Source organism: Mobula hypostoma, unplaced genomic scaffold (genome assembly GCF_963921235.1).
Source record: "Mobula hypostoma unplaced genomic scaffold, sMobHyp1.1 scaffold_36, whole genome shotgun sequence".
NCBI lineage: Eukaryota > Metazoa > Chordata > Chondrichthyes > Myliobatiformes > Myliobatidae > Mobula > Mobula hypostoma.
In genome coordinates this window covers 1,389,249-1,403,519 of record NW_026948187.1, presented here as the reverse complement: position 1 = coordinate 1,403,519, position 14,271 = coordinate 1,389,249, and the positions used below count along the sequence as shown (strand labels likewise).

The window sequence follows — 14,271 nt, the reverse complement described above, 5'->3', positions numbered from 1 at the left end:
TTCTGGGCATACAGGAGGGCTCTGACTGGGAGGGCCCCTCTCACCGCCAGCCAGGCGAGGTCTTGGTGCCTGTTGGTGAGATCTGGCGATGAGGCATTTTGCCAGATGAACTGGACAGTCTGCTCAGGGAACCACCCCATTGTGTCCATCACGTCCTTCTCCTGCAGTGCCTGCAGGACATTACGTGCCGACCACTGCCTGATGGCCCTGTGGTCAAAGGCGTTCTCCTGGAAGAACTTTGCTACGTAGGACAGGTATGCCGAAGCTGCAGCTGGATGCACATCTTGCAGGTGAGGGCATCAGGGACACTGGAGTCTCCCCACCTTCCCACCAATGTCCTCTCTAATTTGTAATGACCAGTGTGCCGGAAAATCTTGTGCTGTGCAATTTTTACCCAGTGACAACAACATGTGCACACTGAACTTTAAATAGAGAGGTATTTATTTTAACAGCTCGCAAATCACTGTTAGTAAGAACTTTGATATCCTCTGAGTTTCATCAAGTTAATCTGCACTCTCACACAATCTGTGTAGCAGGCCTGTAGAGGGTTATGAAGGATTTTCTCCCACCAGCTTTTGCACACCTTCCATATCTGATTTGCTTGCTAAATGACACTTTAAAAAGTCATATTTCCAAATATCACTCCACTTGTTCCCACTTGCAAATTCTCCAGCAACTTTTGCATCGTCACAATACACACAGGTAACACCAGTTTCTGTATTGTACATAAATATTTCCCCTGAACCCTCCCCCAGGTGACTGGTGGCCAATGAATATGAAGGGAAGGGCAGTAATCTGTCTCATTGGAGTCTGGCACTTGTTGCCAAGTACAAAGGTGTTTGATATCATTATGTACTCAGAAAGAATGGGTCAAAACATGTTCCCACGGGTAGAAAGGACCAAAACAAGAGGGGGTAGAACAACCAACACACACAAAATGATGGAGGAACTCAGCAGGCCAGGCAGCATTATGGAAAACAGTACCACTGCTGAGTTCCTCCAGTATTTTGTGTGTGTTGTTTGGATTTTCAATATCTGCAGATTTTCTCTTGTTTGTGATTGAAGGTAGAACAAAGGTGATTTTCTTAACAGCTGATGTAAAAGATTTTGTTCCCTTTCTCCGAGTTCCTAATCCTTGCATTTAGACAGCTGGAGCTCAGCTCTGTCTGAGAGATCCATCGGTTCCCATTCCCTCATCAGCCGGAAGCTCCCCGGGGCCCGCGGACGGATCGTGGGGCTGAGAGACAGGGAAGAGAGCAGGACCGTCCCGGGATTGCGGGCCACGGTGTCCGGAGCTCACAGCAATTGTCCCCAATCCCGCAACCAGGAAATATCTCCTACCTGGAGCCGATTTACCGAGGCCTTTATGTACTGCGCGCATGCGCGTTATTCGGGACAATCCGCAACCCTGACGCATGCGCATTCGATCGGCGCTTCAGCGACAGCGAAAAATCTTACGCAGAGCTTTCTGGGTAATCACGGTGCCATTAAAGATTTCTGCAAGCACCGGTTCCATGTCCACACCTCAGTTTTTTTTGGGACGGGGGGGGGGGGAATTCAGCAGCTCTTTCAATGTAGAAAGCAGCTTTCATAAACAACGCACTTAATATCAGCAAACTTTCCGCGTGTTTAATGCCGAAGTAGAATCTTCTTATAAATGCAGATATGAAACACAGGAGATTCTGCTGCTGCTGGAAATGTAGACACATGCACACAAAATGCTGGAGGAACTCTTCAGTTCAGGCAGCAACTAAGCAGAGGAGTACAAAGTATAGGCATACTGAAGGGGCTTAGCCTAAACGTTGTCTATTTATTCCTCTCCACATTTGCGGCCTGATCTGTTGATTTCCTACAGTATTTTGCACAGATTAACCACCTTTTTTTTGCAATCAAACAGTTTCAAAATGTTTCTGATCTTTCAATTGTGGCCACATCCTGGTGGTCTGATTCCTCTCCCTCCTCCTCCTTGTAAATTCTAGGCCCTATTTCCTTTCTGGCGCCCCAAAGCCCTGACTCAGGGTGGTAACTCTTTGGTTTCTGACTCTGCACCATCGAAGATTCACTCGCTAGTCTGCTGTCAGACTTTAGAGGCGCAGTGCAACAACCCAACTGTCTGAGGCACAGTCCCTTGAAACGAGTGAAAATGACACAAAACGTTGAAAAGATCAGGGAAGAAGGAGCTTAACCACCTTAGTCCAGAGCCCTGAAGAACGTCAAAACCACAGTGAGCTCATCGTATTACTCAGCCTGGAGAGAAGCATGAAGGTAATCCATGCAGGTGTATAGGATGATGAGAGGCACTGGCCGTGTGGATAACCAGAGGCTTTTTCCCAGGGCTGAAACGGCTAACACGAGGGGGCATAGGTTTAAGCTGCCGAGAAGTAGGTGCAGAGAAGGTGGAAGAGCTAAGTGTTTTAAACAAAGTGTTTGGTGTGTGTGTGGAATGCACTGCCAGCGACGGTGGTAGAGGCGGATACAACACGGTCTTTTAAGAGATTCTTAGATAGGTACATGGAGATTAGAAAAATAGAGGGCGATGCGGTAGGGTAATTCTAGACAGTTTCTAGAGTAAGTTACATGGTCGACACAACAATGTGGCCAAACGGTCTGTAATGTGCTGTATATTTCTATGATTCCATGAAATTCAAGGGAAATCTCCTGTCCCAAAGCGTGGTGACTGGTTGCAACCTGTAATCACAGGGAGAGTGAGGGGGAATGGCAGGGATAGATTTTAATATACTGATATGGAACAGAAACATGGGCAGGGCCAGATGGGCCAAGTGGCCTCTCTAGTGTACATTGTGCCTGTGGTAGAGACAGGAAGTACCTGAGACACGCGATTTGATACAGAACTGATTTATCTTTCACAGATCCGCAATATTATACACCAGACTACTTTAAGGCTAAAGTCAGCAGAACAGACTCCTCCAATGCTCAGTGACCAGGGTTCAGTCCTGGGTGCGATGAGCAGCCGCAAGAACTGCAGATTCTGACAGTAACAGTCCCTCATGAACCTGCAGCTACCTTCAATCACTGTGATGGTTGAATATTGAACACAGAGCCATTCATTTGAGAATTCTGCCTTTTCTATGTTTCTGAGCTTCTCATAAATGTGTACAGTTTTGTTAAGCCTTGCTCCAAAATTTCCACACAATTAAAAAGCTTATTACATTTTTTTATTTTTATTTTTGCACCACTTATGTAATTTAACTATTTAATATGTATATTATTGTAATTCATAGTTGTTAAAATCTATTGTTATGAATTAGGTTCTACTGCTGCCGCAGTGACAACGGATTTCATGAGATATGCCGGTGCTATTAAACCTGATTCTGATAATTGGTATGGGAGACCCACCACCGGTCACCTGATCCCAGTTACCGCAGATCGTAATGCGAGATTGAAGCCTTCTCTATTTATCTGCATTCCTCAGAAATGGAAATAGTTCAGTTAAGTTTCCTTCTGAGATTCCAAAGCAGAAGCTCAGTCTGTCTAATATTTCTACACAATTAAAATGGGGAATTTGTTAATTATTATCACGGACTGAAGTACAGTGAAAATCTTGTCTGACGTACCATCCACACAGATCAATACATTACGACAGTACATTGAGCTGATATACGACAAAACAATAACTGTAACAAAGCATTATGGCTGCAGAGAAAGTGCAGTGCAGATAGACATATGGTGCAGGGTCACGTCGGGTTACATTGTGAGGTCGAGTCCATTTTATTGGACTGGAGACCATTCATTTGGTTTATAACCGCAGACAGGAAGCCGTCCTTAAGCCTGGTGGTACGGGCTTTAAGGCTTTTGTATCTCTTCCCCGATGGGGGAGTGGGTTTGCAGCAAGAATGTCTGGGTGATGAGGATCTTTGAGTACATGGCCTGCTTTTCCAACGCAGGGGAAGTGTAGGAAGAGTCCATGGAGGGGAGGCTTGTTTCTCTGATGTTCTCTGCTCTCCAAAGTTCTCTGCAGTTCCTTGCAGTCATGGGCAGAGCAGTAGCCATACGAAGGCGTGAAGTATCGACAAGAAGCTCAGAGACCTCGGCCTTCACCCTGCCTTGTGTAGCTGGATCCTGGACTTCCTGTCAGATCTCCGGCAGGTGGTAAGAGTGGGCTCCCTCACCTCTGTCTCTCTGACCCTCAGCACACATACCCCACAGGGTTGTCTCCTTGCCCCCCTCCTTTACTCTCTGTATTCCCATGACTTGTGTCGCCACTCACAGCTCCAATCTGATGGTTAAATTTGCTGACGACACTACACTGATTGCTCTCATCTCAAATAATAACGAGGCAGCCTACAGAGAAGAAGTCATCACCCCGACACAGTGGTGTCAAGAAAACAACCTCTCCCTCATGGTGACAAAAACAAAGGAGCTGGTTGTGGATTACAGGAGGGATGAAGACAGGGACTAAATTCAACATTTTCAAGTCTGTTATTGACACAAAATGCACATTTTAATATTGATCAGGACACAACATATTTATAGATTGTTACTGACAGAGAATCGTATAATTTGTGTTCCGTGTGTTATCTGAATGTACTTACCTGTGATGCTGCCACAAGTCAGTGTTTCTCTGTACCTGTACCTTCCCGTACTTGTGCACTTGGCAATAAATTCAACAGGACCTGAGAAATCTCAGTGAGATTTGATTAGTGATGATCATCTTGGCAGCTCGGTCGGTCGAATGTAGAGAGACAGTACACTGTTAAATGTAAAGAGACAGTATACTGTTAAATGCAAGACCCTGAACAGTGTGGATGAGCAGAGGGATATTGGATCCAAGTTCACAGCTCCCTGAAAGAGACTGCACAGATTGATCGGGTGGCTAAGAGAGATATAACGAGAGGTTACACAAACTTGCGTTGTTTTCTGCAGAGCGGCGCAGGCTGGTCTGAGACTGGATGGACGTTTATAAGATTACGAGAGGAATAGATAGAGCGGGCAGACGATGTATTTTTTCTGGGGGTTGAAATGTCTAATGCATTTATGGTGAGAGGAGATATGAGGGGCAAGTGTTACGAGATCACAGGTTTCATTTTGCTGTGGGTGTTTCTTTAAGAGAGTCTGCAGGAGGCGGGAGTATGACGTCACTACACTGACTGCTGGAGCTCTGAGAGAGAGAGAGAGAGAGAGAGAGAAAGAGAGAAAGAGAGAAAGAGAGAAAGAGAGAAAGAGAGAAAGAAAGAAAGAACTGCAAGCTGCAGTTTGCTAAAGTAATGGGTAAAAGTTTGATACTTTTCCTGTGCCAAAAAGGACTGGGTGAAGGAGCGGCGCGCAGTGCATATTGAATGTGTGACTGTCGCTGTTTTGATCCATAAGTGGACTGTTGGAGTTTTTCTGTGGTGACCACTTTCGGTAACACTTGCATGGATTCGGGTGTTGTGTAGCAACCACTTGCTCTAAAGAATATTCCTGTGACTGTCACCTTGTACAATCTCTTCGTGGATTTTGGAATACGACTCGGTGACTGAAAATCTTCTGTGACTGCTACTTAGTTTTCCCAGCGTGGAACCAGTGAAATTCTTCGTGATTACTTCCTCGTTGCATTTTAATGTGGATTTACAACTTTTCCCATTCCGTGGATAACTGAAACTTGCCATCTTGAAACTTTAAGTACTTGTTCCTAAACTTGACAGTGTGGGAGCCACAAACGCAGAATACTGTTAACTTCTGCTTCGGTGAGTAGTTTGTTTAATTTTCTATATACTAATAAAGACAGTAGTTTACATTAAAACTGAGTTTGTGGTCTATTACTGCAGGTACATAACACAAGTTTGTTTCTTTCCACAGAGTGGCGGGTTGCTGGAGTCTCTGCCTGGGTTGTGACCCCCACAGGTCACGTGATCCCATTCGCCCTCCCATTTAACCGCAGACGGGCAGCAGCTGCGCGTCTGTTCCCGAGGCCCCGCCCTCCGGATGACGCAACAATCACTCCGCGCCTGCTCACAGTCTCCAGATGGACGGTGTTTGCCTTTCCGCTCGGTGCTGAAGTGAGTCCGTCTGCGGGATCGGCAAAGGCTTATCGCCTCCTGGGTCGGGGCGCCGGGCGTCGGGATCACTGTCTGCGGGCCGAAGATATCACTTTCCCATCGGTGAGTATTGAGACCGATCCCGAGCGGGGAGATCTGATGTTGGCCGTGAGGCCCGAACTCATTTATTTTCCAATTATCTGGGCTTGTCAATAATGTGTCGACTTCACTTAATCTGCACTGAACGATCCAAACCAGGAGACCAGGCTGTCTATTTCCGCAGAATTGAAATGGGAGTCCCGCCAACTGGACACGTGAGGCTGATTACTGCAGATCTGCCCGCCCTCCGCGTTGTGACGCAAGATCACGTGGCGTCTTTTACTATTCCCGGATAGATGGTGATGCTTCCTCCGTGTTGTGTTGGGGGAATCTGATGTTGGCACCTGAGTCCCAACTGAATTTGGAGAAAATTAGAAGTAACCTTTATGATTCTTCATTTAAATTTGAACAGATTAGGGGACCTTTTATTCGATATTTTCATTTAATGTAATATTTACCCTTGTTTTTTTTTCACTGTTTTAATGGAGGTCGGGATTGAGGACGTGATTTTAAGTTTAACTCTGTTTGGTTTCAAGTTAGCCCATTGCTTTGCCTTGCTTTTAGTTAGCTGCACGGTGGGTTTTTTTTGGGGTTTTTTTTTTCTTTTTTTTCCATTGATATATATAAAATTTATTATACTATTATGTTATCTTGGTTTCTTATGCTTAAATTACATTGTTTGTAGTATTTTCTTTTTGGTATTGTTATCTTTTGGAATTTTATTATACTTTAACATTGTATTAATGTTTATATGGCTTACCTTTTTTGTATACTTACTCAATAAAAAGATTTAAAAAGAAAGAAAGAAAAGAAAAAGAGAAAGGAGAGCGACCCAGATTATGGGGATCTTTGATTTCACTGTCTGCTTTCCAGAAGGATTGGGAAGTCTAGGGGGGAGAATGGTTTCTGTGATTGCTGATCTGTATCCACAGGTCTCTGCAGTCCCTCACAGTCATAGGCAGAGTAGTTACCACGCAAAGACGTGAAGTGTCCGGATTGGAAATTTTCTATGGTGTATTGATAAAAAGTTGGTGAGGATCAAAGGATATATGGCAAAGTTCTTGTTCTTTGTTCTAACTTTGTCATTTTATACAGTAGTATGTACTATTGTAATTCCACCAAGATGCAACACAGAGCATCATAGGAAGTCATTCCCGCCTGCGGCCATCAAACTTTACAACTCCTCCCTTGGAGGGTCAGACACCCTGAGCCAATTGGCTGGTCCTGGACTTATTTCATAATTTACTGGCATAATTTACATATTACTATTTAGCTATTTACGGTTCTATTACTACTTATTATTTCTGGTGCAACTGTAGGGAAAACCAATTTCTCCCAGGATCAATAAATTATGACTATGACTATGACTATGATACTATTCATTCAGTATCTGTGTATTGCTGGAGGACCATCAGTGATTGTCCTTGATCCCTTCTCCCACCTGGTTCCATCTGCTCATCCCTGCCCATCTTGTTCAACCTCTGTCCAGTCTCCTAATCTTCAGCTTCAGTGATGTACATAAACAATCTAGATCAACATTGGTCCACCCTGTATCTCACCACCTCAATATTATATATCAGCAATCTTTCTTCTAACCCTTGTTTTTATTGTGAAGTGTTCATTTACACCTTTGGCCTCGCTGTGTTATTTCCAGAATCAGTTTTTATTAGCTGGAATGCCAGAGGGTCATCAGGTACCAGTTCTGTTGTGCATTGGTGTGGAGGTGCTAGTTATAGAATTGTGACTGACTAAAACACTGCAGCATTTTACTGGCAGCAAAGAGTACTGGGAGAGTTGGTGCTTGTGCTATAATTCTCTGATCTACGTTACAAGCATATGGAACTGTCAGTGTTTTGGCTTTGACGTTGGTTAGTGCTTCTACAAATGGGGCTGGATGGTTGTCCTTCTGCAATGAAGCAGAAATTTCGAGCAGCTGGACATTGGTTGTGGGGAAATCCTGGATTGCACCACCCAGTGTGAAACGTAGGGATGATGTGTGAGACTCTCAGTGTTGGTGAGTGGCAGATTCAGCTGTGTGACTCTGAGTTTGGGTCCTGGGATATCACACTTTTTGATCCAGGTAAAATGGACCCGGGGATCGAGCTGCTTGGGCTTATGAGGTTTTGAGTGAGTATTTCTGGTCTGGGATCAGATGTTTGTTTCTGGAGTTCCTTTGGAAGCAATGATTGCTACTCTGAGGAGAGGATGATTTCCCATTCCATCCTCACAGGGAGAGGCTATGAGTAAATGGGCTGGTCCGTGTTTACAACAGTGGAAATAGACCCGTGAGTCTGGTGTTCAAACTGTGTTTGGAAATCCCCCCTCACTGTCACCTGTCTGTCACCCGGTGGGGAAATCAGAGAGAATCTCGAGTTGCTGGAGATCTGCACTAAAAACAGAAAATGTTTGAAGTCATTCTGACAAAATGTTATTAACCTGAATTGTAATGTTTGTTCCTCTCCCCACAGCTGTTCCTTACCTGCTGAGCGTTTCTGGAAATTCCAGTTTCTTTTTATTACATTCACCCTGGACTGGTTTATATTTCCTGAAATGGACCTGTTTTAATCTGGGAATGGAATTGGCTTGTTCTGTGACAGTAGAACAGTAAAGAAAGCACAACTTTTCCCTGTAAATTATACAGGTACCAATCTGTCTGTTATTCCTGGAAATGTGTTTTGTGCAGTTGTTGCTAATGAGGTGTACAGGAATAATCTAAAGAATAATCGGTTTTATGTATGAGGAGCATTTTATGGTTCAGAACTGTGCTCAATGGAGTTCAGAGGGACGGTGGGGGTGGTGGGGGGATGTATGGTTAAGTAAACCTACCGAATGCTGAAAAGCCTGGATACAGTGGACATGGAGAGGATGTTTCCATTAGATAGAGAGTCTGATCTGACAGCACAGTCTCAGAATAGATATGCTTCCCTTTAAAACTGAGATGAGGAAAATATTTTGGCCTAAAGAAGTCTGATCTGTGGAAGTTGTTGCCACCGAGGTCATTTGGGCTGCCATTTGGGTATATTTATCACAAAGATTAATATATTCATGATTGCTAAGTAGCTTCAGGGTTACAGGAGGAAGGCAGGAATATGGTGTTGGAATAAAAATCACCCATGGTTGAGTGGTGGGGCAGACCAGATGGATTGAATCACCTAATTCTGTTCCTGTGTCTTATGTCTTACCATGACTGACTGATGGTTCCTTCTTATCCCATATCGTTTTGTGACGTGTGAGAGAAAATAAAAGATTGTTCACTGAGATCATTACAGTATATTTGCCTTTACATTAAAATTTCTGGAGTTTTGTTCTTTGTAACATTAAGCAGAAGTGTTTGGTTCTCAATTTTATTGTTAATGTGCTTCATTATCTTTCATGTTAAAGTCAGATCTGCAGTGAGAGATTTATTAGAAGAAAAACCCCAACTGGAAGCAAACCACGACTGAAGACGAGGGAACAGCAACAAGTGAACCAGCCCGAGGATTGAGAGCATCAACTGGAGAGAACCCATCTGACTCGGAGAATCTAGTGATTCAGTCAGGAGAAAGTTTGGTGAGTCTCATTTACTCAAACTCTGGTCCTTTAGACATTGCATACCTGTACAAAGGAAGGTAGGAAATAGTTGGAGTGAGACTAAATGTGCCCAGAAGAACCAGTTATGCCTCTGTCAGACCCAGTTGCAATCATTCCAGGTCTGGAAATGTGCTTCCAGCAGCCCAGCCCTTTAAAACCACTCCCGTTCTGTAGAAGTCGAATCCAGATAAAGTCACTCAGAGACCGTATAAGTACAAACTCTTTATTCGAAGCACCCAGGACTTACTCAGTTAGTCACTCAAACAGGAACAGTCTATGATTGTTCCCGCCCAATCCACTAAATGACAGAATGTCAATTCCCCTTACACCACAGGTATATCTGTCCAGATAACACCCCCACCCCCACCGCCACAACAAGACAGGCTGGAGCCAAAGTAATTTACTACATGACAGACCCTGAAGACAAATTACAAAATATTCATCATGGCTTAAACACAGAGAACAGACTGAAGCTGTCCTATCTCTACGCATGAGTGCACAAGGAGATAAGCATCCTGAAACCCCAGCTAGTGACCCTCAAGAAGAAATATGGCTCAGCGTGGCTTAGCACATCTGTTGATCATCAGCAGTTTCTTTCAGCAAAACAGGCTGCTATTGTTTAACTGTGTTAACCCTTTTACATACTTTATCATTCTCTCCTTTTGATCATTACGTGATCAACAAAGCAGTAATTTTTTTACAGAAAAAGCAACCGAGTACAGCATTGAGTAAAAACATCAGTGGGTAAAAACAGCGTATAACAGTAACTATAACGATGATATGTACGAGTATTAGGCCATAATGCAATATCGTGCCCCGCATATTACCGAACAGGCCTTTGAAGACCACCATTTGGACCCTTCGGTGAACCCATTTAAATCCTGCCCTACTCTCTTGATGCTGTCAGTCTGCTTGGCAGTGTGCTCGGAGAGGGATGTAATGTTAGTAGACTCATCAGGGATATAGGTGCAGCATTCTGTGTCAATAATAGCACAAGTTCCCCCTTTCTCAGCTGGGATAAAATCTAAAGCCATATGATTCTGTATGACTGTTTGCCAGATTGCAATCATTGCAGTGGATATTTCTGTTACTTGGGCCTGTGTTTCTGTCAGGGCCCCTGCAGTATTGCGGCCAACTCCTCAAGTGCTGTAGCCAAATTGATTATCTCTCGTGAATTCCTGGCTACTCCATAGGAAAGAAAAGAGATCATCCAAAATCGCTCAGTCTCAGTTATTCCTCTCCACTGCTGGGCACCTGCAAGAATGGCCAGGATGCATGTTTCCCAGTATAGGAAACAACAGGAATTCTGCAGATGCTGGAAATTCAAACAACACACATCAAAGTTGCTGGTGAACGCAGCAGGCCAAGCAGCATCTATAGGAAGAGGCGCAGTCGACGTTTCAGGCCGAGACCCTTCGTCAGGACTAACTGAAGGAAGAGTGAGTAAGGGATTTGAAAGCTGGAGGGGGAGGGGGAGATGCAAAATGATAGGAGAAGACAGGAGGGGGAGGGATAGAGCCAAGAGCTGGACAGGTGATAGGCAAAAGGGGATACGAGAGGATCATGGGACAGGAGGTCCGGGAAGAAAGACTGGGGGGGGGTGACCCAGAGGATGGGCAAGAGGTATATTCAGAGGGACAGAGGGAGAAAAAGGAGAGTGAGAGAAAGAATGTGTGCATAAAAATGAGTAACAGATGGGGTACGAGGGGGAGGTGGGGCCTAGCGGAAGTTAGAGAAGTCAATGTTCATGCCATCAGGTTGGAGGCTACCCAGACGGAATATAAGGTGTTGTTCCTCCAACCTGAGTGTGGCTTCATCTTTACAGTAGAGGAGGCCGTGGATAGACATGTCAGAATGGGAATGGGATGTGGAATTAAAATGTGTGGCCACTGGGAGATCCTGCTTTCTCTGGCGGACAGAGCGTAGATGTTCAGCAAAGCGGTCTCCCAGTCTGCGTCGGGTCTCACCAATATATAAAAGGCCACATCGGGAGCACCGGACGCAGTATATCACCCCAGTCGACTCACAGGTGAAGTGATGCCTCACCTGGAAGGACTGTTTGGGGCCCTGAATGGTGGTAAGGGAGGAAGTGTAAGGGCATGTGTAGCACTTGTTCCGCTTACACGGATAAGTGCCAGGAGGGAGATCAGTGGGGACGGATGGGGGGGACGAATGGACAAGGGAGTTGTGTAGGGAGCGATCCCTGCGGAATGCAGAGAGAGGGGGGGAGGGAAAGATGTGCTTAGTGGTGGGATCCCGTTGGAGGTGGCGGAAGTTACGGAGAATAATATGTTGGAAACTTCACCGGAAGTTGACTGCTATACAGCAATGTAACAACACCTTATATTCCGTCTGGGTAGCCTCCAACCTGATGGCATGAACATTGACTTCTCTAACTTCCGCTAGGCCCCACCTCCCCCTCGTACCCCATCTGTTACTCATTTTTATGCACACATTCTTTCTCTCACTCTCCTTTTTCTCCCTCTGTCCCTCTGAATATACCTCTTGCCCATCCTCTGGGTCCCCCCCCCCGTCTTTCTTCCCGGACCTCCTGTCCCATGATCCTCTCGTATCCCCTTTTGCCTATCACCTGTCCAGCTCTCGGCTCTATCCCTCCCCCTCCTGTCTTCTCCTATCATTTTGCATCTCCCCCTCCCCCTCCAGCTTTCAAATCCCTTACTCACTCTTCCTTCAGTTAGTCCTGACGAAGGGTCTCGGCCTGAAACGTCGACTGCGCCTCTTCCTATAGATGCTGCTTGGCCTGCTGCGTTCACCAGCAACTTTGATGTGTGTTCCCAGTATAGGAAGTTCTGTTTGGTTGGGGCCTGAGATACCATCCCTCAAAACACTGACAGCCACAGTCATCTCTGACTGGACCACAGTTCCTCACCTCACTTCCCCGGGTGCTATTTGAGAAAGCCGAGGCTGAGAGTTCCTCACTCTGGTTGAGCGGGATTACTGACGTTGGAATCATAGTTTTACCATGCTGCGGAATTTCTGCAGAAACCCAGCAGGCCCCTAGTTCTACCTGTTTGGCATAGGTGTGACAGAGAGATAGAAAGGTGTTAACATGGGGGCTCTGGTGAGAAAGCCCTTCATTACCCACTACAGGCCTGCTACGTAGGTTGTGTGAGAGTGCAGATGAACTTGATCGAACCCAGAGGAGCTGTTAAAATGAATACCTCTTGTTACGTGGTCGGCAACAATGAATATATAATTGAATCTGGTTTTTATAAACAAACATAAACATTTATTAAACTCTGCTCAGCAATAGTGAAAAGTAAACAAACGACTAACTTCACCGGAAGTTGACTGCTATACAGCAATGTAACAAACAGCTGAACTCTGGAACAGTTCTTAAAGTGCTAAATTCAAACACAGTCTTAAAGTGGTAAATTTTAAAAGTCCAAGTATTTGATACAGTCAGTATGGAGAGACTTCCCCGAACCCTGCTTTCCTCGAAGACGCGATGTTACTGATGATCCCAGCCGAGATGCCTTGTCCACAGGATTCAGGACGAAGGAAATAAAACGGCTTAAAGGAACTGACCTTTTCCTGGAGTGTGAACACTGCACAAACCTTTCTAATCTTGTAGGGGATATCTCAGTTGCAGGTCACTGTTCTCAAACGAAGATTCATTAAGGTCGATCCTTTATATAACCGCCGAACAACACCAACTTTACTCGATCCTTTGGGTTCCCGGACTTTGGTGAAAGTCTTCACTCTCCAATACTCGACTGAAAAGGGTAAAACAGAGGTGCAACAAACAAAACTGGTGGCGATTGGCGATACTGCTGGCACAGCCTTTGCACCTTAAAATAGAAAGTAAAACTCTGTTTTAAAACAAAACTGCGTCATGAGATGAATACACAGCAAAACTAACTGACAGAGTTACAGAGTAACTGATGAACTGAACTGATGAACTAAACCGCATAACAACAGGAATTCTCCTTTATATACCCGTTGAAACAGGTCATCACATGACCTCACGCTGGCGGGAAAATTACATTATGTGACCTCACACTGGCAGGAAATTACAGCACCCCACCATCCCAAGACAATTACATCATGGTCATAAGACAGTCACAAGATACCACGAAGTATGTAACACTCTCTATATAAAATTCACTGTACACATGATGTCACTGGGTAAAAAATGCACAGTACAAGATTTATGTGCACACTGGTCATTACAAATTAGAGGGGACATTGGTGGGAAGGTGGGGAGACCTCCAGTATCCCTGATGCCCTCACCTACAAGATGTACATCCAGCTGCAGCTTGTAACCCTGTACTTTCAGGAGTTGGAACTTGAAATGGATGAATTCCAGATCATCCAGGAGTTGGAGGGGGTGATAGATATGACATGAAGAGAGGTGAGTTACACCCAAGGTGCAGGACATAGGAAACTGGGTGAGAGTCAGGAAGGGGAATGAGGTTAAATAGCCATTGCGGAGTACTGTTGTTGCTATCCCACACAACAACAGGTGGACCACTTTAGAAACTGCTGGAGGAATTACCTGGCAGAGGAAAGTCAAAGGGATGATAGGGGATTCATTAGTTAGGGGAACAGAACAAGAGGGGACTAATATCCTAGTGGTAAGGCTTGCTAGTGTGGGGAGAGG

The 14,271-nt window shown here is 45.0% G+C and overlaps 2 protein-coding genes and 1 pseudogene across 10 annotated transcripts in view; 1 reads left to right on the top strand and 2 right to left on the bottom strand.

Annotated features, from left to right (window-relative positions):
• The window catches only part of LOC134341534 (zinc finger protein 420-like), a 45,907-nt pseudogene extending 44,528 nt beyond the window's left edge, over positions 1-1,379 (bottom strand).
• LOC134341616 (zinc finger protein 239-like) overlaps positions 1-5,741 on the bottom strand; it is a 618,489-nt gene extending 612,748 nt beyond the window's left edge. The window contains exons 1-2 of the mRNA XM_063039509.1: positions 5,435-5,741; positions 4,554-4,711 (exon numbers count right to left, since the gene is read on the bottom strand). The gene's annotated coding sequence lies outside the window, so the exon portion shown is untranslated. The remainder of the gene's footprint in view (positions 1-4,553; positions 4,712-5,434) is intronic.
• The window catches only part of LOC134341608 (zinc finger protein 239-like), an 86,985-nt gene that overhangs the window by 63,021 nt on the left and 9,693 nt on the right, over positions 1-14,271 (top strand). The window contains exons 1-4 of one of the 9 annotated variants that reach the window (XM_063039489.1): positions 5,883-6,101; positions 8,546-8,718; positions 9,463-9,626; positions 13,620-13,747. The exons of 4 other annotated variants lie outside the window; for them this stretch is intronic. The gene's annotated coding sequence lies outside the window, so the exon portion shown is untranslated. Of the gene's footprint in view, positions 1-5,882; positions 6,102-8,545; positions 8,719-9,458; positions 9,627-13,619; positions 13,748-14,271 lie in introns of those variants that run through there. 4 more of the 9 variants (XM_063039487.1, XM_063039488.1, XM_063039485.1 and 1 more) reach the window with 4 other exon arrangements.